Here is a 24,667-nt window from a genome sequence, read left to right on the forward strand (position 1 = left end):
AAATGAAATAACAGAGATGGGAGACATCTCTCTATTATTTTCTCAAATGTTGGGAAAGATGAAGTCTAAGCTTACTGTGGCAACTAACTTGAGTAATCTAGCAAATTTGCTCCAGACTTTTCGCCATACAGTACTAACTCCATTTATCACAAAGTAAATCCAGCATTTTAGCACTGGATAATGTCACTCCTTCAAGTACATTACATTACATTAATACTTCTTCTACAGATCATGAATACAACATTTCGTAATGATGTGGGATGTGTCAGTTTAACATAAGTTTTCTTTACCCAGTATAATTTTTTTTCAGTTGGCATTCAGAAATTCTTTAAATTTATTTTTAAATGTTGGTTGGATATCTGTCAGACTTTTAATGTTATTTGGCAAATAACCAAAGATTTTTGTGGCAACATAATTCACCCCTTTTTGTGCCAAAGTCAGATTTAACCCTGAATGGTGAAGACCATTGTTTCTTCTAGTGTTGTAGCTATGCCCTTCACAATTATTTTTGAAGTAGAATGGGTTATTAATAACAAATTTCATAAGTAAATTTATGTATTGTGAAGCTACTGTGAATATCCTTCAACAAATGTCTGCAAGGTGATCTTCGGTAGGCTCCAGCTATTATCCTGATTACACACTTTTGTGCAATGAATACTTTTTCTCTTAATGATGAATTACCCCAAAATATGATGCCATATGAAAGCAGCAAATGAAAATAGGTATAGTAGGTTACATTACTGATATTTTTATCACCAAAATTTGCAATAACCCTAATAGCTTAAGTAGCTGAAACTAACCATTCTAGCAGATCATCAATCTGTTCCTTCCAATTGAATTTCTCATCAATACACACACACCCCAGATGTTTTGAATATTCTGCCATAGTAATAGGCTTATGTTCAAAGTCTATATTTATCAATGGTGTTATGCCATTTACTGTACAAAATTGTATGTACTGTGTTTTCTCAAAATTTAGTGAGAATCCATTTGAAGAGAACTACTTAACAATTTTCTGAAAGACATTTTTTACAATTTCCTCAGCTGATTCTTGTTTGTTGGATGTGATTACTATACTTGTATCATCAACAAAAAGAACTAGCTTTGCATCTTCATGAACATACATTGGCAAGTCATAAATATATATTAAGAATAATAAGGGACCCATGATTGAACTCTGTGGCACACCATTCTTGATATCTTCCCAGTTGCAGGACTCCAGTGTTTTTTGCAGACTATCTGTGCTGTTAATTTCAACCGTTTGCATTCTTCCAGTTAAACATGAATTAAGCCATTTGTGCACTGTCCCATTCATACCACGTATATTTAAGCATATCTAGAAGAATTTCACAATTCACACAGTCAAAAGCCTTTGAAAGTTCACAAAAAATCCTAGTGGGTGATGTTCATTTATTCAGAGCATTTAACATTTGATCAGTGAAAGCATATAGAGCATTTTCTACTAAAAATCCTTTCTGAAAACCAAACTGGCATTTTGTTAGTTCTTAATTTTTACAAATATGTGAAGCTAATCTTTAATACATTACTTTTCAAGAATTTTGGATAAAGCTGTTGGAAGTGAGACTGGATGGTAGTTGTTAGCATCACTCCTATCCCCCTTTGTATGCAATGTTTTAATAATAGCATTTTTTAGTCTATCTGGAAAAATGCTCTCTTTCAGTGAGCTATTACATATGTGGCTGGGAATCCTACTTATCTGTTGGGAACAAGCTTTTAGTACTCCTTGGGAAATGCCATCAGTTCAATGCAAGCTTTTACTGTTGAGTGAATTTATTATTTTCCTAATTTCAATACGAGAGGTTGGCTGAATTTCTGTTTTATCAAACTGCATAGGTATTGCCTCATCCATATATTGCCTTGAATTTTTCAATAAATAGCTGGATCATATTTCTTCTAAAACACTTAAAAATGATTATTAATAATGTTTTCTACTTCTGACTTTTTGTTAACAAAAGTTTTGATTGAGTTTGATGGAAATACAGTCTTCTTGTGCTTTCAGTTTGCCTTGTTTCCCTTTTAACGACATTCCATATTGTTTTAATTTTATAATCAGAGGTGCTAATCTCAGACATAATGCACATACGTCTGGACTTTCCCCAGTCTAACTGTTACAAGCTTTCCCTAAAATTTGCAGTTGTTAAATCATTGACTGAAAGCACTATTTTGGAGGACTATTTTGCATTACTGTGTGGAGCTATATCATATGCCTTAACTAGCTGTGATTCATGTTCAGACAGACCATTCTTAACAGGAAAAGTTTTTATTTGATTGAATTTTTCTTGTCTTATAGGAACATTATGTATCACTGTGCTGCTTTCCTGTACCACCAGATTAGGGAAATCAATAACTGATGTCGAATTGAAAGAACCAAGTAATACTTCAAGGGCAAGCTTTCTATCAGACTCTGTCCAAAAATCTACATTGAAACAATAACTTGCTTCCCTCGGTCTGACATACAGCACAACAAAGAACACAAGTTTTTCAAAAATAGCTGAAAATTTCCTAATGGGGACCTATACACAGCTATAATTCTAAAACTATCTTTATTTAGTTTAAGCTCTCACGCACATGCCTCTATGTGGTGCTCTAAAAAAATTTTTTAGTTTCTAAATTTTTCACACTATAATAAATTTTTAACACATATGGCAACTACTACTCTCTGCACAGTGTATCTACTTACATGTACTGAAAGCTTATGTCCACCTACATTTGCCTTTCCCATATCATTATCAAATAATGCAACAGCCAATGGAAAGGTTAAACACACACACAGACAAACTTTGACTGGAAATACGACAAAATGTCTGAGATCTCCATTAAATAAATTTATTTCTGCTTATCTATGAAAATAACAGAAAATATAATTAAACCAAAAGTTGCTTAATGTGAATGCTGTATCTAAATATCAAAATTTAGTAACCTATTATGGTGATAAAATGACTGAAGTTGTTAATGTTAATCACTTTCTTGTATAATAAAATTATCATTTGGCCTGTAACACAGTCTTACCACACTTCCTTGAACAAATGAACTATCTGTCAATATCTCTAATCTCTATAGCTCCCAGAATATCTATCCTCTAACCTGCCCTACACACAGCTACAGGTACCACCTTAAAACTTATTCTCAGTGTCCATCTGTCTCATTCCTCCATCTTCTCACGTCACACAACTTTTATTTCCCTGCCTCACACCCCATCCAAGATCACCACTCACCCCAGTATGCTCAATACAGCAGCAGTGTGTGTGTGTGTGTGTGTGTGTGTGTGTGTGTGTGTGTGTGTGTTACCTCCTCATTTCAGAAGTAGCGGTCTGTTCTCTTTCACGTATTTTATTCTATACTGGATTTTCAATTGCAGCAAATTTTTAATGGTGTTTATAAATTTTGAATGTGGGCATGGTAGTCTAGAGGACAGATTATTAGTCTTTATTTCCTATTCTTTATACTGTTCTGCTATTTATCTGGAGGTCCCAGCTTCTAGCACAATTAGGAGCACAGAATTTTTCTGGTTCTAGTCCCTCTGCATTGGCCCAGGTCCACTCTGCCTGCTACTACATTGAATACTGGGAATCTCTCCCAGGGGTAAAAGGCAGCCAGAATGATGGGGGCTCACCATCCTCTCCCTCCCAGCACTGCAGCATACACATGGCTGCACTCTATGTGCAGCCGGGCCAGAAGCCCATTCACAGGTTGAGAGGCACAGATTTCACCTTTAAATTTGGGATGTATCTACAACTTTTCAGTATATCACAAATGATTACAAGTCAGGTTCCATTAAAAATCTGGGTATGAATGTGTTTCTTTTCATTCTCACTCAGCCAATGAATTCAGGTAAATAAGGTATTTTTCACAGTGTGATTTACTTAAAATGATTTTCCTTTGTTAAGGTCAATGATCAATTGAATGACTCTTGCTATCATGGAACAGATGTTAGACAGAACTCATCTACTCTTTTATTTAGTAAATGCTGCAGTGATCAAATGCAGACAATAACCCTTTGTACCAGACCAGGACTATCTGATTCAGGTTCCTGCTTTTTTGCAAACAGTGTGTACTCTGCAGATCGCCACAGACTTCTCTCTACTCCCCCTCAACTATAGAATGTATATGACAAAATGATTTGAATCTATCATTTTTAATAGAAATCATATGGCAAGAAACATTTGTTTATAGACAAATCAGGGTATTCCTGAGATATTATTCATTATGTTTGTACACAGTATCTGCTGTATTTGAGAATTTATAACTGTGTACTCTGTGGATGCACAGAAAAGGCAAGACATTATGCTGGTATGTGGCACTAGCACATCATGCAGTATGTAACTGTACACAAAGATGGCATGACAATTGAGAAAAAGGGTTACACTTAAATCGTTCTAGAACAAGAAGTTTTTATTGGCCAAGACATACTATGCACTGCAGATACAACACATAACTGTAAGATAACAGCCCAGGCATAGTAATCAATTGTGCAACTTTCTGTTTATTTTCCAATTTCTTGATCATGAAGACATTGGATGACAGAAGTTCATACCAACTCATCTTTTGTCAAATGCTATCCACACAAGTAATTTTACAACTTGTTCAACAGGTCAATGTTCACAGGACAAAAGATGGGATTTGTATAACAGGTGTACCCACTGAACTCGTGAACAGCTTTGTAGCAAAGTGGAAGTAAGTGCTGAGCATACCACAGGAGAATGGCACCTATGATGACCATCAGAGTGGTGGTCATATGTTGTGTAATTGCTTTACTTTACTTTGCTTTAAGGTTGACACTTTGGCAAAAGAAAAGTATATATGAAACACTTTCTTTGTTTCACATCTTAATTAAACTTTCACACTATTCAGTGTACAAGATGGAACATTTGTCAGTGCATGCCCGAAGAACTGTATTCTGCTTTCCATTTTTGCCTTATTTTATGCAACAAATTTCTATGCTGATATGTGAAAACTTAACATAAATGTGTTAATGAATGTCTCTGAATTTGTCATGCTGAAAATGTTTTCCACTATTTAATTTATGTGAGTAGATGATGCAGATTAAATATTAAGAAACTAAACAATTTTGTCTGCTTCAAACTAAAAATCTTTTAGAGATCTCCAAAACAGCATTAATCAAACAAAGCATTTATGATCAGCTGGGATAGGCTATACAAAGGGAACATCAGTATCAATTACTCAGCTCTCTCTGATGAACTCAGGCAGTATTACAGGTCTCTCAACTAGCAGCTGCACAAGTTAACAGCAAGAAAGATAGGACAGGATATACTGTTTGAGAAGAAATTTCTTAGCCAGCATCAAAGAACAATAAGAGGACCAATGACAAATAAAACTGAAATTTAGCTATACCAGTGAAATCACATTTTCTAACAGGCACAGTAAAGGTGATAACCATGAGAGAGGCAGGATAAAGAAGCTTCTACTCCACCTAATGAATTACATGTACAACAGTAAAATGACATCAATTAAAACTAAGAGGTAATGTTACTCCAGTAACATTCGCAAAAACTGCTGTATCCATAAGGATACTTGAGACTGAAATAAACTGTATATTGCAGGTGGACAGTACACAAACATTAAGATTACAGAACTGTACATGATCTGTGACTTTAATAGTTCAGCCCCCCCACATGATGTTATGTCTGTTGGATTCATTTGGAACATTCATTCTTGATATTGTAATTTTCACAAATGTTAGAGAAGACAATGTGTCACCTTGGATGCCTTTATCATGTCTTGTATTAATGACTGAAAGAACTGAGAATATGTGTGTGTGTGTGTGTGTGTGTGTGTGTGTGTGTGTGTGTGTGTGTGTGTAGTCAGGCTGGGAGGGAGAGGGGTAGGGGAAGGTGTTCAGGTTGTTATTTTGGTTGTATCTCATAACTAAGTGATGCCAGGCTCACTAGAAGTTCTTCAAGCACTTCCATAAGCTCAATGGGAAAAGCAACCACAACAAAAGTTAATTTCTAAACACCAAGGATGTCTTGGATGAAATTCACCTCACAAAATAAGATATAAGTGACAAAACCAGATGCAGGATATACAGCTAACTAGACCATTGACCTCTTATGCTTCATTCTCTTCCTTCTGCATCATAACCAGATGAACTGTTTAACACAGCACTAACAACAAAATAAACTAAACATGCACCTTAGGAGGCCTACTGTCAAAGTCTTACAGCTCTGATATTATGTAAGTTGTCTACATAATTCTGATGATATATTTTGAGACATCACTGTTATCCACTTCTGAGTGTCATTCTTGAATAAATTATTTCATAATGTTCACACTGTAACAGTTTGAGGGAGAAGATTACGCAACAACTAAAGTAATTGTAACTGAGTACAACATGTATCTGTTTTGTCTTATTGGGTCTATTTCAATCACACTGTACCTCTTTCAGCCAATTTTTTTTCTGAATGTTACTTTATGATTACTTAGGTTTTGATTTGTTTTATTGATAAAAATCAGTTTTTCTAGGCCTATTCGATTCCATTATAAAAGTCAGTGTTTTTTTTTTTTTTTTTTTTTTTTTTGCCATACACAAATTCTATTGTTAGATCGCCATCTTTTGTACTACAGTAGTATTCCCATCTAGACAAAAAGAAGGGACTTTCTCCATTCAGTGACAGAACAATAGAAAATGTAGAGTCCCTCTCATTTAAAATTCATCATGCATGTTAGAAATAATGTTTGTCAACTGCACTCCACCCACCTACCACACCCCACCACCACACGCACCCCCTTCCCATCCGGAGCCTCTATGACAGACACTGCAATTCTGCTATTCAATGAGTGTTATCCTTCACTCTTAAACTATTTACATTCTGCCAGAACTTTCCTTGCTGAATGTAAGTACAGTCAGTTTCAGTAAAAATGTATTCCTGACATTTAAAACAATAATGAAACATTTCACTATGAATGCACATATGAATGCAACAGATCAGTCATATAACCTTCCAAATTTTAATGTGCACTCACAGCTACTGGTATAGCAAACAGAACACCGAAACGTACTTCTTTACCAATGAATAACTAGAATTCCTTGCATCAGTATTATGTGCTGCACAAACTTTTCCCAAAGTTTTCCTTTTCTCACAACTACTGCCACTATGCACAGTCACAATTTATGCCATATATTAAAGTAAGGGGCTACAGTTATATGTAGTTCATACTTTGTTTAATTCTTAGAGCAATTTCAGATTGTCACTTACCCCTTAACTCCAAGTAAATATCAATAAAATTTTATGTTGCTTTGAATTTCTTGTTAAAATAAACTGAAATAAATCTAATAACTTTGCTTATATACATCCACATACAATTGCAAGGTAGCCTACTTCTGTCAATTTAGACCATAAACAAATTTATTACTGCAAGAGATCCTATTTTATTGTCCTACTACAACAGCTCCATCAGACACACTTCCAAAAATCACAGTTATCTTCAAAAAAAGACTTAGGTATTCACAACCTGATCACCAGTAAGAATATAATCTAGACAATCAGACAACACCATTTTTGCAGACAATTATTCAATGTTCTTTCTGTGCATACTTGTATGCAACATACTAGGGTCATTTGATAAATATGCACCACAATTTGTTCACAGAATGCATTTATTCTTAAGAGTTAGTATTTGGTGACAATATCAATCAACATTTCTATTCTTTTACATAGTCTCCATGACACTCTATGGCCTTAAACAATCGTTGTCTAAGAGCATGTATTCTCTATTCGTAAAAGTTCTTTTTCAGTGTTCAATCAAGTTTTCAGTGCATGAATTATATTGTCATCACCTCCAAAGTGTCTCCCACATAGAGAATTCTTCAGTGGCCCAAACAGATGGAAGTCAGAGGGAACCAGAGGGCTATAGGTTGGATAAGGTTCTCACTTTCTGTCTGGTTTAGTGGTTTATTACTGGGTTCTGAGACTTGTATTTGGGCATGCATTGTCAGTTCGGAGCAAGATCTCTTTTTGAGTCCTGTCAGATGGAACAAATCAGAAATGGTGCTGCAGTTGGTTCAGAGTCTTCACACATGCCTCTGAAGCCTCTGAATTAATGGCTGACCCTTCTGGCAAGCCATGAAGGTTCAATACTTTTAACTCATGCTTCCCCATTGGATAAGCAGTAATATCATCATTTCTGCAGGTCAATTACCACATTTATGGGGTGTGAGTGGACACAGGCCGTAGTTTTCAGCATCTTGCACAAGTGGCCTTCGATGACACAGTTTTTTCTGTCACATTATAATGGAAAAGTCCTTTTAGGTATCCCATAGTTACACTTGCTTAGAGAGGAAATCTGTGTGAGAAAACCTTGTCCACAAAAGCAACATACTGTTTGTGCTATTATCCTAAGATCTTCAAGTCACAGCACCCACTTTTAAAACATGCTGAACATTCATTGTGTGTGGACCCTTGATATATTCAACAATTCAGCCATTGTTCGTCAAAAAACAACTCTCCTCTGGTAAAATGTTCAGCATTTTCTCAATCTTCATTTGGATACCAATCATTTTTCACCAAAATAACAGACCAAGAGATTTGTAAGTGAAGTCTGTGTGTGTAGGCACTACTTACTTCTTCAATGAAATAGACAAATTGCCTACACTGTGTCAAAAGCAACAAAACAATGAACATTTTGTACTTTACAGTAATTATTAGCTTCTTTCCTTAAACTCAAGCAGAACCAATGCTCAAATCATCTTGGAGCTCTTTTTCCAGTGATACTGCAGTTTTCAGGCAGATATGTTTTCACTTCACCATGTTCTTTATAAGCCTTTATGTGAACTAGTCTGCTTCAATGCCTCTGAGGCCATTTGTATAACAGTTGTAGAAATGACCTTATGATATTATTATGCGATCATCTTATTTTATCTTCACCTAATTTGGTTCTAACTATAGGCAAGAAATTTATGTGCTATTAGAAGACTGTCTACTTAGCATATGAACTGAATGTCTACAGATTTTCTACGTTTATGTCTTTAGGACAGACCTAAGATGAAATGTAACTGGCTAAATTACGAGCTTCCACAGCTAAGGTTATTAATATGTGTTGCTGTAATTACAATCAACCTAGAGGTAGCTGGTTTAAAATCCAGTTGATGAGAGATATTTTCATTGCCAGAATTTAGTCTGTTGGATAAGGAGAGGTGCTCGTGTGATTAGCATTGTATGTGGCAATGTCCTTGTTACATAGTCAAGCCGCTGTACAATGTATTTCATGTAGTGATGACACAAGACGCAATCATCTGTAATCTTTCCATCATATGGCAACATTAACATTGGTGGTTGTTTTCATGTACCTTGTATCCCCATCTCTCTCTCTCCCTCTCTCTCTCTCTCTCTCTCTCTCTCTCTCTCTCTCTCTCTCTCTCTCTCTGCCATCTCCACCCTGCTTACATCATGTATTTAGTTTCATGAACTGTCAACAGAGCTTGTACTCTGTTTGAAATCAGACATTTCAATAGCAAGAGCTTTTTACATGATTTGCACTTTTTCCACTTTTATTTTCTTACAGATTTCTGTACAAGGTTTTACTGCACACATTGCAGGGATTAAGTTATCCTTTTGTTTATTGCAACTGCTCACATTTTAACAGTATTTCTATTCAAAGTAGTTAAGAATATGGAGCAATTCTATATAACAGTTTTTGGTGAGAATCATATTTAACTATTACAATAATTGACATGTTAAATGAGACATGTCACAAACAATATGCAGTTTAACTGAAAGTATAGTACCAACTACTATAAAAGCAAATATTTGTGATGGTTAAATTTGCTACTGTGGTAGTTAACACTAAAAGGGTGAAACATTCATTAACTTGAAGGTCGGTTTGAATAATGCAGTGCTTTATTAGGCATAGGGCCATCGAAGGTGGTATGTGTTTCCCTTTCTCTGACATTTGAAGTTACTTAACAAGCCAGTTCTACAAGGACTTACAGTTTAACACAGACTCTGTACTATCATGCAACTCTGAACTTTTTTTAAGCTAGAGCTACAAATATATACATGTATATTTTGTATTTTACTATTCATTTGTGTTTGATTGGGCATTTTGGTTGATGTTGTCAGTTATAGTGAACCTGTACATGGTAGTGTTCCATAATTGTGCCGGTATACAATTTGTAGGTGTGCAGCAATTTGATACTCATGGTATGCACCTGGCAATGAAGTTATCAGATATTCAAAATTGATCATAATAAACAATCATATCTAGTGTAGCTGTTTGTAATTAATTTCAAAAAGACAAGAATAATTCATTACTCTACACAACAATTTGGATTTCTAATCTCTCCTTTAACAAAAATATTGTTATATTCAAATTTTAAGTAATGTTTTTAGAAAATAAAAATAACACTGAGTGAAATAAATTTTCAGAGCATAACGTTTATCAAAAAGCAGTCTATGTCATAACTAACAATTAGGCTTTTTATGTGTCTGTTATGAAAGAAGATGACACACAGATTTTACAAGAGAGGACACAGTTTAAACCACAGCATGACTACTTTGGTTTAAAATTCAATTTTTTTTTTTTTTTTTCAAATCACAATAAATGTCATTTATTTCTTGATACATTGTAGTGTGAGCTAATTCTGAGACAGTAAAAATCTCAATGACTATTGCAAACATACAAAGAAAGGAAATTCATTTTATGTGGGGACTACCGGCTGGGCAAGTTGTTTCTTCACTAAGTGTGTGCAATAAGAATGGAAAATAGTCTTAATAAACAATGTACAGTCTACTCCATAACGATGGGATAGTCTTAATAGACAACAGGGATTAGCATGCAGTTATTGTTCAAAGTGAATCAGTTTCTTCAATCTAATCTTCTTCCTTTTTAATACTGTGTGGTCTGTCTTCAGTTAGAATATTTGTGTGATGTTCCCTCAATCTCATTAGAGGAATTAAATTGCTAAGTGACCAACTGTTTTTTTATTATTGTGTGGTTTCTTCACATCCATAAACATCTTCCATACCTCTGCAGCTTGTGCTCCACCTATTAAAGCCTCCATTTTAATGCATTTCTGTTCCTGTCTCTTGTTCTTTTGTGATTTAATTATGTTCCAGAACCTCTGATTTCTTACACAGAGAACTGGAAAACAATATACTGCTTGATATTCTATCTCACTACATAAGCTTATTTCAGCTTTATCGCCTTCATCAACACATATCCTGATGCTGTAGATGGACATATGTCAACTTTGAGTAAACCATTATTGCTGCCTGTAGTTGTTGGTTGACAGCTGTCAAAGTTTTATTTCTACAACTGTCAGATAGTGAAAAACACATTACAATAAGGGCAACAGCAAGCTATTGAACAACTTTAAAACATTGCTGAAAATAATATTACAACTAACAACTATAGACAGCAACAGTGGTTTATTCAAAGTTGACATGTCCATCTACAACGTCAGGACACATACTTATGAAGGAAATAAAACTGAAATAAGCTTCTATACTAAAATAGAGTATCAAGCAGCATACAGTTTTCCAGTTCTCTGCATAATGTCCTACTGTGACATGATATATGCTGCACATCAAACAATAATGAAACTCCTGATTTCTTCTTTTCTGACCTTGTCTGTCCTGAGAACATTTTGTTGATAACCATTTTTATTAGCAATCCTCTTTTCCAAATCATCTTAAAGTCATCAGGGAAACATTCATCTTCATTTATACTCTTAACATTGCATCTCCATTACTCTTAGAGCAATTGTTTAAGAATATCATATTCTCTTATCAAAGCCACCTTCAAAGACAAGAAGGAGGGTTTGCACATTTTGATGAAGCTAAGAGCTGTGTTGGCGATAGCATAGCTGCCAGATGGCCTGCCACAGCTCAACAGGCCTGGTGAAAAAGAGAAAGAGAGACTAGCTTGGTCCAATTAAGTTAAGAACTGAAACAATCATTATTATATGTGAAAAATGTTGATTCTAGAAGAAAACTATGATCAATCCTTGTTTAAACAAAATATCTGTCATTCACCAGGGTTTTTTCCCTCTCATCTTCAGAACATTTATCCAAAAATAAACTAAGGAAAAAAGAAGATTTGCAAGTAATGTCCTCAGTTATGATGATGAATCATTGTGAACAGAATGCAAACCCTAATAGGACAATCATTTACGTATTCTTTTCAAAAGAAGCATAGCAAACACATTAAGAAATTAATGTAAACCACAGAAAGCCTGTATCATGATAGCCATGAAGATATCTGGAAACTTGGATACTACTAACTCCATTCAATGCACTGACCATTCATAACTTCATCTACAAAGAAACTCATGATCTATCTTTGACAGAAATTACTTGTGTCGCCCTGTTTCCAACATTTATTCACTTTCACAAATTTGTAATGAAGACAGCAATTGGCAGCATAGTGAGCATTCACAAAATTTGTTTGTTGAAAGGAACCTCAACACTACATTTAACATACCACAATGACAAAGAAAGCCAACTGTGTTAGAAGTCAAATTCTCTGCCTTCCCTCGAAGCCTGTATTAAGGAGAGTTAGAACAGAGAGGGGGGGGGGGGGGGGGGAACATTTTTGGATATCTGTCAATATCAAATAAAGTAAGTAACTTTTTATATAGAGCATTGTGCATTGCAGTATTACAAAGACAAAATTATTTTCTTTTTATTGGTAGCATTGTTGAAAACAATATAGTAGAACGTCATAATATAAACCCTATTTGTAAGTATAACGTTCTAAGAATGCTGATGCTACAGTGACCAGTGTGGATACTGGAAAGGTAATCAACTTTCAGATTCTGACAAAACATTTTATCAATCTAAATCAGTGAACCAAAAAGACCATATCCATGATAGAAACTTGGCAGAACAAGTGGTAGAATTGAGACCTCTGCACTGTTGAAATTTTTGGTTGACCCATGAATGAAATGGGTGTTTGTTACTCTAAGCTCTTAGGCAGATTCAAAAGCATACAACAGTGTAGCAGCAGCAGCAGCAGCAGCAGCAGCAGCTGCTGCTGCTGCTGCTGCTCAGCCTTACAGAGGTAAGATTGTCATAAAACTTAAGTGTGTGGATCACATCCAGAAGAACACCAGGTTGAAGAATTTGAAACTAAATCTGTGAAACCAAAAACCTCCTCATTGTGAAACCGTAAGTGGTAGGCTGGCAGACAAAATTATTGGTGAATTACATCAATACAATGGGATGGCCATTAGAAGTGACACTGAAAATTTGTTCAGAATGAGGCAGGCTGTATGGACCAGTTTCTTCCATGAAGTGACAACAGATGAGGGACCAATATTCAACTCTACCCTCCCAGACTTGATTCGTAGTTCATGTATCACAACATCCAATACTCAAACTCTTCATACAGACAGTCATGGGAGTCAAAGTCCATTTACAGAGACCTGGCACATCCTGACTGGTTGAAGAAGTGTCTGTACAAGCAGAATTAGGCCCCAAATGAGTCTTAACAATCTCGTATGTACTTTTGTACCAGAAAATACTTTTGTTGGAAGGAAGGCACCAAAATGGGAGGAAGGAGGGGGACCTGTGATATTGTTACCACTTTTAATAATGGCAACATGGGTACGCTGAAAGAGCTTTGGCATATGAGAATTATTCCTGGAGCAAACTGCATCAGAGAACTTCAATGAATGTACAAGGTTCTTGTCAATAAAGCACAGTATGCAGCAGAATTTGTCACTAAGGAGTCCTCAAGAAGATGATACACAGTATGGTGCAGGGTGCTTCTGAGTGAGCAAAAGTAAGAAATAACACATACATTAAATAAGTTTTTCAGATCTTGGAAGCTGTTTCTGAAAATTTACATTTTCATTTACATTATTCTCTAAATCTCAGGAGGCACTTGGATTAGAATATTAAAATTTTGAGGGAGTTGCATCTATTGAACTAAAATAAAAGCTCATAAATTTTGACAACACAGTCTGTGGGGATTGCATTAATATTTCTTAATTGACTGGTTTCGGCTTATATACAAGCCATCTTCAGAGTTTCTTGGCCTCCTATGGCTGGTGATGACAGACCCTTGGATTTCTCGAGAAATCTGAGAGGCTGTCAGCACCTGCCATAGGGGGCCAAGAAATTCTGAAGATGGCTCGTATATGAGCCGAAACCAGTCAAATTATTAATGTGATCTTGACTGTTCATTTTAACATAGTAAAATAAAAGCATGATGTTAAGTATAATGACAATTATAATTATACACAATGTATAAAAAATTATGCAAAATTATAACCATATAGCTAAAAAATTGTATTCCCCAAATCACTGGCTGAAATGCAATTACTTCAGAGCAGTACACTAACAACATAATATGTAATGTTCCATGAGAGTTGCATGATTATTGCTACAGTAGTTTATGAAATACAAGGAAGCCAGTAACAAAATTTACATTGTCAGTATAGGGTGTTCCAACTCTCCATGATCTATATCTTAACTTCTGACAAGCAAATGGTATGACAACACTATGGTGCAACAAAATAATAAACTGACCCCACAAATGTATATTTAAAAGTAATGAAACTCCTGAAACTATTAATATTTATAAGATTCTGAATTGAAAATAATACTACAATTACTTCTTTCATGCTGAATCTTATGTTAGGCTCCTAAACACAATAGCACTATTTGATATATCAGTGAAGTGTTTGAAGACAAATCATTTGCACCATTCAATCCAGAATTAGGGATGAACTGCATGACTTCAGACAGACATATTTAGTGTTCTGTATAATACTGCTTTTAAATAGTTTTGATGTTCTGCAAACCTCAGTTAAAAAGCCACTTTTCCTTCTCTTAAATAGATGGCACTTTTATACATAATTTATAATTTGTCTGACATAATCTTTCAATACTAATGTTAGTTATTTCATGCACCTGAAGCTTCAAATAACATATTAAAAGGAAGGTCAGCATTGGTCATAATATTGATGTTTTATTGATAGCAGAATTGGTTTTCAATCACATAGTGATCATCTTCAGCGCTGTACACATTAAACTCAGACACTAGTATCAAGTTATCAATAACCAAAACTGAGAAGCAATCACAATATTGAGTTTTTGTGATCGCTTCTTAGTTTTCGTTATTGATAACTTGATACCAGTGTTCGAGTTTAATGTGTACAGCACCGAAGATGATCACTATGTGATCGAAAACCGATTCTGCTATCAATAAAACATCAATATTACGGCCAACGCTGACCTTCCTTTTAATATAACATATATGGTCGTGATGCACACAACACTCGATGGAGTCGCTAATCAATTCAAATAAAATTATTTATTGCTACCTATATGATAACTTAACAACATATTACCAATCTCAGCATTTACCAGCAGCTTCCTATTAAACGTCCCTTGATTTTAAGACTGAGTGCACACAGTCTTGCTCTACAAAGACACTATTGCTTTTTAAGCAAATGAAACCAACAATGAAAACAATTTCAATAGTGACCAAGTTGATTTAGTTGCTGAAAAATGGTAATAACTGCAAAATAGTGAAAGGTAATCCTTAAGAACAAAAAGGAGGAGCTGCTGACAACTGACAACAGCCTAAATGAAACTATTCTAAAAAAAGTAAAGACAGAAATGAGATTGCTTTCATGGAAAGTAGCAATATAAGAACTAGGGATGAGAAAACAAATTTCAGTATATGATCTACCAGGACAGACTTTGCAACAGTACCAATTCATCAATCTAAAGACTTACAAAATTTTGATGGAGACCACAGCTGAATCTCACTCCAGTTATGGGATCCTTGTTGTTGGAAAAGACAGCAAGTGCAAAAGAGAGTTTCCTTTGTAGTAAGTTTGCACAATTTGTACAAAACTTCACTAAAACCTCTGAACTATGTAAACATTAAAGAGCTGCACTGAAGTACTATTCAAACATTGTCAGACTAAAGATAAATGCCATAAAAACATCCATATTTGCTCATTTGTTCACCATAAACACATTTGTGCATGCATAATGTTTACTGGAACTTTTTGTCACCTTAATAACACTAGAAGCAAGTAATTAATGTAGAAAGAACCACGGATATTCATTCTCTATTAAGTCACTGTTAATTATGAAATTCACTTTGAAACACTTTCAACAAGTAATTTTTAGTGTTATCCAATAGATCTTCAACTGTCAGAAAATTTTCCATCTTCTCAAAGCAGCTGCCATTGTAAGTCAAATGTTTTAATTTGTGAACTGCTTCATACACTATGCAACGAAACATGAAAATTACTTTTCCCATACAACTTTATTATAAATGATCTGCAAGAAGGAGGTAAGGACCTCATGGAAGGCCTGACCCTTTTCATAAGCATACTGAAAGAGAGGACTAATCTGTTTTGCAAACAAAGTGTCTAGCTTGTATTTGCTCATGAGCAGAAGACTATATTGAACTAAATTGCCAAAATATAAATATGCATCCTAAGTCAAGTTAACTGTAAGTATTTTAATGTAATTGTGTTGAATTCTCAGCTTTTTTTGTCAATCTAAGATTGACTGCAAGCACTCAACCTACATCCAATCAATTGCCCTTTGTTCATCATAAACAAAATTTTCATATAGTAAATGTTGACTCTGATGTAACATAACAGATGCTTTCAGTTATACCATAAAATTGTTTGAATTTATCAGTCTCATTTCACACCAATCATTTCAGTTATATTTACTCTAAAAGCTCTCATTGCGTGATTCAAGTTTTTACTATCAATTTCCTTTATAGAAACTGTGCCTGAAAGTCAGAACCACCTCTTTCTTGTAGTGACATAGTAGGTATCATTGGGCTAGCTTCCACAAATTAATTACACCAAGACTGCTACAAGAGTGCTACTCAAATAATTTTCTGGCACTTTTTTTAAGGCTTTTGAAGTAATTGAAGTATCTCAAAAGCAATGGGTCAAAATACCTCAATACATATAGGAAGTCTCAAGTAAAGCATGATCTTTTTATTAACATTATTTAAATAAGCATTGATAATAAATGCAATGATAACATTCAATAAATATAGTTTGCCTTGAGAAAATCTGATATCAGATTTGTAACCCCCCTCCCTGCCTAGTAAAATGCAATCATTTGATACACATATGAACAATGTAATGCTTAATTTTTATTATGGCAGTTTTATAGTGATTTTTAAGTCTTTCTATATCCACCTCAAGCCAGGTCAATCAATACATTAAAAACATGTTTTGTGTGAAAACAATTTGAACTACAAGACACTGCCATTACAACACAGTGTTTGGGTGATGCTGCAACAGTAATGTTACAAGCCTCCATTACAAAAGACAATGTCTCAGATGAAGGTGGGTAGAGAGTCCCAGCATTGATGGACAGTGGCAGGTAGTGATTGGTCTGGCAGAAAGTGTGTCACTTAAGATTGCACTGTATTTTCATTTTTAATGGTGGTATGGTGACACTGTTGAGAGCTTATCATAGTGATTCACGTATGTGCTCTTTTTGTACTGGAAATTACAACCAACAAAAGTTCTGCAAAGTGCTTGTTTGTTATTCAAATCTATTATCATGTCAACCATGAAATGAACATGTGAATGAAATGACATCAACAAAGCTAAATACAACTACAGGAGTTGTTGATTTGGCTACCTACTAATTGGGTGTTGATTAAATATACAAAAAATGAACGTATGTAAATTTCACTGTGTTAGACATCTTACCACTTGCCTCCATATTGTAAGTTTATTCATTCCCAATGTAACTTCTTTACAACTACCTACTAACAACATTCCATATGAAGATAAACTCCCTTTGCAGCATAGAAAAATGTAAAAAGGAGATATTTGGCATTACCTAGCAACAAGCTCTCTTCACAATATAAACAAGTAAGGCTTAAAGAAATATCACTCAACGGAAAGATGATAATTTTGCACAAAAAAATTTATTATCCTTTCAGCAACTACAAGTGTTTCTTTATTTTCTAAGGGGAGAGGGGATGTGGACTTCTGAAGCTAGCTCCCTGCAAATGGTTTTGGAGAGAATTTGGTTGGCTAGTACCAGGAGGGCAGGAGAAAAAATATTGAAGTAACTTCACCCACTATGTCCCACAAGGTTCCAAGACAGACCAACAGAAGGCAGGGACTGAATATAATAGTAGCTGCAAGATTACTGATGAAAGCATAGTCGGCTTGCAAGACAAATGAAAGAAGTGAATCACAATACAAAAAGTGCAGTGAAAGCAAAGATCATAAAGTCTCAAAACATAGTATAACACAAAATGCGTCAGACTGACACTCACATACAGTATTTCTGAATGATGATTCCATTTATACAGACTGTGTCATGTGGATGATGGAGACTCTTAGACATTAACAAAGTAACTTTTTTATATTTACAGAGTGTGCATTAACCAAATTCATTTATAAGGACATCGAAAAAGTTCAAAGAAGAGCAGCTCATTTTGTACTATTGCGAAAAAGGGGAGTGAGTGTGTGTGTCACAGTTGTGATATGTGAGTAATAAAGGCATTTTTCATTGTAGTGATATCTTTTCATGAAATTTGAATCACCAACTTTCTCCTCCAAACACAAAAATGTTCTGCTGATGCACACCTACGTAGGGAGAAATGATCAGTATAATAAATATGAGAAATCAGAGTTTGCATGGAAAAATTTAAGTGTTCATTACCCCCATGTGATGTGCTGTCCAAGTGTGGAACACTAGAGAAATAGTGTAAAAATTTTTGAAAAATTCTCTGCTAAGCACTGAAGTGTGAATTTTGGAGCAGTCATGTAGATTTAGATAAGCTGTGTACAAAAAAAAAAAAATAAATAAAAATAATAATAATAATATTAATAATATCGCAACTACAGTCCTTATTTAACATTAAAATTACATAACTATAATTGGCATCGATGCTCTGATCCCAGTGCAAAGAAACAGAGTGGAAGGTTTCATGGTAACTGAACAGTTGACATTACAGTTACTGTTTCTAAGAATTAAGGATATAGGAGCCAAATGGAAAGAGAATAATGTTTCAGGACTTCCAAGCTACACTTTTACATCAGATCCAGGTCTTGTCAACTAATGACAACAAGTGTTGCCTTGAAGTAGCACTATCTCTTAAGAGCACTTGTTTTAAACAGCCTGTTTAACACTTGGAAATTTGTTGCAAGGCCATTCAATGTTTACTGTTTCATCTCATTTTCAGCCAGTCAGTCATTAGGGTCCGTCTTTTCTAGTCTTCTTTGAGGAGCAACTTTCTTTTTTTTTCCCAGGATAAAGAGAGCTGGGATATGACCACTCAAAGCTCATCTGTTTAGAAGCAGTGTCGAACCAGTGGATTCCCCATACTCCAACAGATGAGTCAGTCAAGCACCCATTCTTTTTACTTACTAAATCTCCAACATATGCTTAGACACAAACTGTGCACAAACTTTGTTACAGACAAATTTCTTATAGATTACGTGATACTACGCAATATACAGTTCCCTTGTGTATCAACAGTTCACCAGCAATTTTGTGTGTGGCAGTCTGAAGCTGAACAAATAAAATAACCTACTGATGAAATTTTGGCAGGTTTACTGACAGCATGCACCTACCCTGGGCTTGACAAGTCCTTGGTGATTTCACATCCTGTCATCCAATACACACACCACCTGAATATAGTGCAACATAAAACACATTGCTCTACATACAGAGCTCTCATTCCAGTTAGACACGAGAAGCCTGCTCTCCCGCAACAGTATGAAAATGGTAGCAGCTATCTACACCAAATTGTAATTAAAGCAAATGCAACTACAATAAAAATGTGTGTTTCATTTATGCACATATTATGAATGGTCAGCGAAAATCTTGGATAGAGATGATAAAATGTATAACCACTTGCAGTGGAAGAGATGATCGGCAATGGAAGGCAAATGAAAGAATTGCATTATACTTCTCAACTATAGATGTTTAGGCCATCAGCAAACATGAGGAGGAGGAGGAGGAGGAGGACAGGGCGGGGGGGGGGGGGGGGGGGGGGGGGGGAGTGACCAGTATCCGATCAAGAGTGTAGGTCCAATACCACAGTTACAGTTGTGTACATCTTTTTAATGATGTTTGCCCACTGTTCATTACTTCCTCCATACAATGAGCGATTGTTTCCTTCAGCCATATATTTGGTTTCACAAATTAATGTAAATATGAAAAAAAAACTTGTACTGCAGTGTATCTAACAATGAGACTCAACAAACCCTAAGAATACAATGGGAAATGGAGAAAATGTAAGAAGGAATAACACAAAACTTGTTGAGAGAGAGCATAGAAGATAACATGCAAATAAAGTCAGGCATTTCACTTGGTTTATGAAAATGAGTGTTTGTCAGCAATCAGATCTAAAGTGCAGAGGAACTTATAAAATGTAAACAAAAGATACAATGTATCTTATATTAATCTGTTGATTTGAGGATTACAAAGAAGTTAACTAATATTTTTAAACAACAGAACAGAAGTTATATGAAGAAATGTGAGAAAATATTGAAAGAAGAAAGCTCATAAGACCATATAAATGCAACGGAACTTGACCAATATGTACAAATAAGGCGAAGAGTTACACAAACAAGCATTTACAAAGAAAGATCAACAGAGGGATCATATAAAAGTATTGACAAGCACAATGTATAGATAAAAATGGAACAAAAATGGGAAAGACAGTGTAAAAGAATCTTGTACTCATCTGTTGCTAAAAGATATTTGAAATGTTAGTGATTAACATAAAAATATTAAAACATCAGTTTAGCTCAGTTTATAAAATGATTAAACAAATGCATCAATCACAGAATGAACAAAAAATGAATAAAAATTGGGGAAAAAATCAGAACAGGGGGATAACTGTAAAGGTGAGGAGAACAATAGGAAGTCACGAATTGTATTTGTACAGTGTTACACCATGGTTTCTCAGATACAGGTGTGAATAAGATATATATTTTGTGAGAACCAAACCTATGTTTCTGCTGCTTTCAGTAGAAAATATGCAGTTTTGATTTCATTTTGACACAGAATGTCTACTGTATGAATAATGTCATGGTAAGTCTTATTGTTTACTTCAGAGGATCTGACATTAAATTCTGCTCATGATTGTAAAATAATAACAAATCTTATGCAAACATTTTACAGAACCATGTAATTTATTTCAGTTCCACAGAAACAGCATTGGCATTCTAAAACACATCTGCTTAAATGGATCAGCTTACCTGGTCTAGTATCATGATAAAACTATGCCAGATGTTTCAATAAATTCATTATCTTATGGTATAATAATATAAAATGATATATTTCTCACTAATTAAATATATCTCCTTCAAATAAAAAAAATGCTGTGTTGTTTGATGACAAGAAAATGTTCTTCACACAAATATTTGCTATTTAGGGAACTGAACAATATGCTCCGACAGGTTCCATGATTGACATATAATAACATCTCCACAAAAATCCAATGACATGAAATGACAACAGCAAAATCTTTTAAAAATGCTGAACTTGCAATGCAATAAATTTGTTGTGACAGATGAAAATCTGAGTAGTTCATTGATTTAATCCCTACTGTCAACCTACATGATACTTTCACTTTGTACTGTGACATAATTTACAAGTAATATTAACATCATGATAATCCCTGGATGGTAAAATAATGAATATGATGTTCTTCACATGTACTATGACATGCAACATAACTAATTTTGAAAGACCAATGATGAATGTCTTGAAAATGGTAACAAAGCCAAAATTGCAATAATCTGTCTAGCACAAAATAAAATAATAATCAAATGGTGAAATCATTGTCATTCATACAATAAATACATGTGACTGTGCAAGGGCAGATGTTGGAGAGTACAATGGATAATTTTGTGCAGCTGTTCAGAATGTGTGCCAGGAACAATGTAAGAAATCATCTAACCATTATCCTCCATGTGTAATTGTTACAGTTCCTGCATTCAGTCTTATTCACATTTTAAATGCATTTGTTTTCTTGCCTCTATCCACAAGGTTCCTTTAACCATTTAGCCAGTGGAAATTTAAGGTAATAAATAGCGTTAAATCTTGGGAAAAATTTGACTGCAACTTATGCAATAAACACTTTACCATGTGTAAGAAAAGATGTGTAAAAAGATATTAAAATCACTAAGGTTGACAAACATACAAAGTAGAAGTCTGCATAAAACAGATAAAGAACAGAGTTTATGCAGTCATATAGAGTGAAACTAAATACAGTTTTCTTTAAGGGTCACAGGTAAAGAACAGCATTTTGTTTTTGTTTTTGTTTTTTTGTTGGTTTTTTTTTTTAAGTTTTGTGGAGCATCTTACAACACACCAGCAGTAACTATATTTCTTGAAAAACCTACCAAAAGGCCAATAAATAATTAAATTTAACTATATGATTCCAAGGCTTGTAATGGTTAACCCAGTGACTGTAGTGATAAAACAAGAGATATTACTTAAAAGCACAACCATAAAAGCATGAATAAGCATGCATTACTGGAGCGCCATCCATAGAGAAATGTGTGTGGTTGCTATACTACAATGAGTTGACAGCTAAATCACCAACCAATATTCCATGTCCACTGTTACATCACAAGGTATGCTAGATGTTGTAATAGCACTTTGAATTACTGCTGCATCATGCAAATTTTCTGTCAAGTGAGATAAAATGTAGTTATTGCTGACATGCTGGGCATCAGCCCAAAGGGGGTGCATAATTATGAAAGGGAACACAAGTGGCCATCTGTGAGACTGACACGTCAAATGTTAGAGCCAACCTGTGCCAAAAGCCGTATTCTGAAGCACAGGTAGAAGTTGTCTGCAGTAGTTTTACTGTCAGGTATTGGAAAAATGATGGTGTCCCACACTATCACAGTTATGAATATTCTGTTACCAAAAAACAGCTATGCTAATTTGATGTAAAGCCAAATGGATAACATTACTAAAATGAAACATTATAGTCAACATAAAGGTGACTGGAATAGTATGTTTAAAAACTCTCTACAATGAACTTAGCTCTCATTTTAACGTGTACAAATATTGTGTTAATTTCAATGCATTGAGTTCATATAGCATCGTCAATAATTACTGTGTTTGTCCCACAGGACAATTAGCATTGTAAACATTATTTTTTTATCATAAACAAATAAAGAGAAGATTTGAATCAAGGCATGTGAAGTATACATAGCAACTTTCAGTAATTTCAGAACAACAGGAGAGAAACCAAACATGTTTAGAAAATATACACAATATAAGAAACCATATGAAAGATATCATTACTATCATAAATATGGTAGTTACTAATAAACTGCATCCATCTCCCACTCTGCAGTGCATTATTTCTAAACCAGTGTTTTATGGTTAGGTATAAATTGCTTTTTTGTGATTTCTGTTAAGTCTGTGACTGTTCAACACTCACTCCTCATCTGGAAACACAATGGTCACGAAGTCTTTTTCTCTTGATTTAGCCTACCTCTATATTCAGTCTGTTAGGCAAGACCTAGTCTCCACTATATATCTTATCAGACTAGTGCATCTACAACTGTACTAAAACTGTCCATTGTTTTTTTCATTTGTGGATGCATCGGCTATTCTCACTGAACCTTTTCACACTGTTCAATTATTTCCTTTAATGAAGATATTTTCAATTTCATGGATTTTTTCATTGTTCACCAATTATGTGGGAAAGTATTTGTTTGCAAATGTGATACTCCAATTGAGATGTGAAGAACAGTTTGAACTGCCATTGTTTTATGTGCACAAATTAGAAGAAAATATGTTTATCCACACAGAGTTTTGAAAATAGAAGCAAATTCAACGAATCCAACACCATGCTTGTAAATATTGAATTCCTTTTAAAAAATAGAGCCCAGGACATAAACTCAATCCATTTTTATAAAACTCGGTGTATAATTACTTGTATTTTAAAACAAATAACAAAAAAATATGTTAGCTCTCAAAAAATAAATAAATAAATAAATACATCCCACTGCAACAATGACTTTAGGAAAGATGTTCTCTTTCTTGTCTGGGATAATTCTGTTTTCTTGTTTACCTTCTATAACCAGGAATCAGGTATCAGATTTCATTATCCCACATGGCGTTCATGAGTTCATGTTTTCATGTTCCATTAAAGAAAAATTTACATGGTGATTCTATGTACTGGAAACTATCTTACTACAATTACAGAACCACATCAAATGTAGTGCATATTGTTCTTATCTCTGTCATGTGATGCTACTTTCAAAACAAGCCTTTCTTTGCATTCCATCTATTGCAGCAAGCATTATAAGTCTCATTCTCTCAAAATATGATCCTAACATCAGGTCAAATTCACAACAAAAGTAAAAATTAGTTACATGAATTTCACACATATGGTGCAAAAAAGTTCATGTCAACACAGGCAGTTCACACCAAATAACAGTTACTCACCTCTGCTCCAACAAGTAAACATGCATCATCATGAATTAGTTTTGGTTAGTGAGTGAGTTTCCTCATTTCTGAATTGGTGTTATTGTACTTCTGGGCTACCATTCATCTCACAAAATTTGAGAGCAATTATCATCTAATGTCCTAGAATCAGTATAATTTCCTTTTCATGATGTGACACTCTCCCACACAGTTTTGAATTTTGTCTCATATGAGATATACAACATTACTTTAGCACCACTGAG

At 34.6% G+C, this 24,667-nt stretch overlaps 1 protein-coding gene across 4 annotated transcripts in view; it reads right to left on the minus strand.

The window, feature by feature from the left end:
* Positions 1-24,667, minus strand: part of LOC126248772 (homeobox protein extradenticle) — a 393,886-nt gene that overhangs the window by 60,341 nt on the left and 308,878 nt on the right. The window lies entirely within an intron of this gene.

This window comes from Schistocerca nitens, chromosome 3 (assembly GCF_023898315.1).
Source record: "Schistocerca nitens isolate TAMUIC-IGC-003100 chromosome 3, iqSchNite1.1, whole genome shotgun sequence".
Classification (NCBI taxonomy): domain Eukaryota; kingdom Metazoa; phylum Arthropoda; class Insecta; order Orthoptera; family Acrididae; genus Schistocerca; species Schistocerca nitens.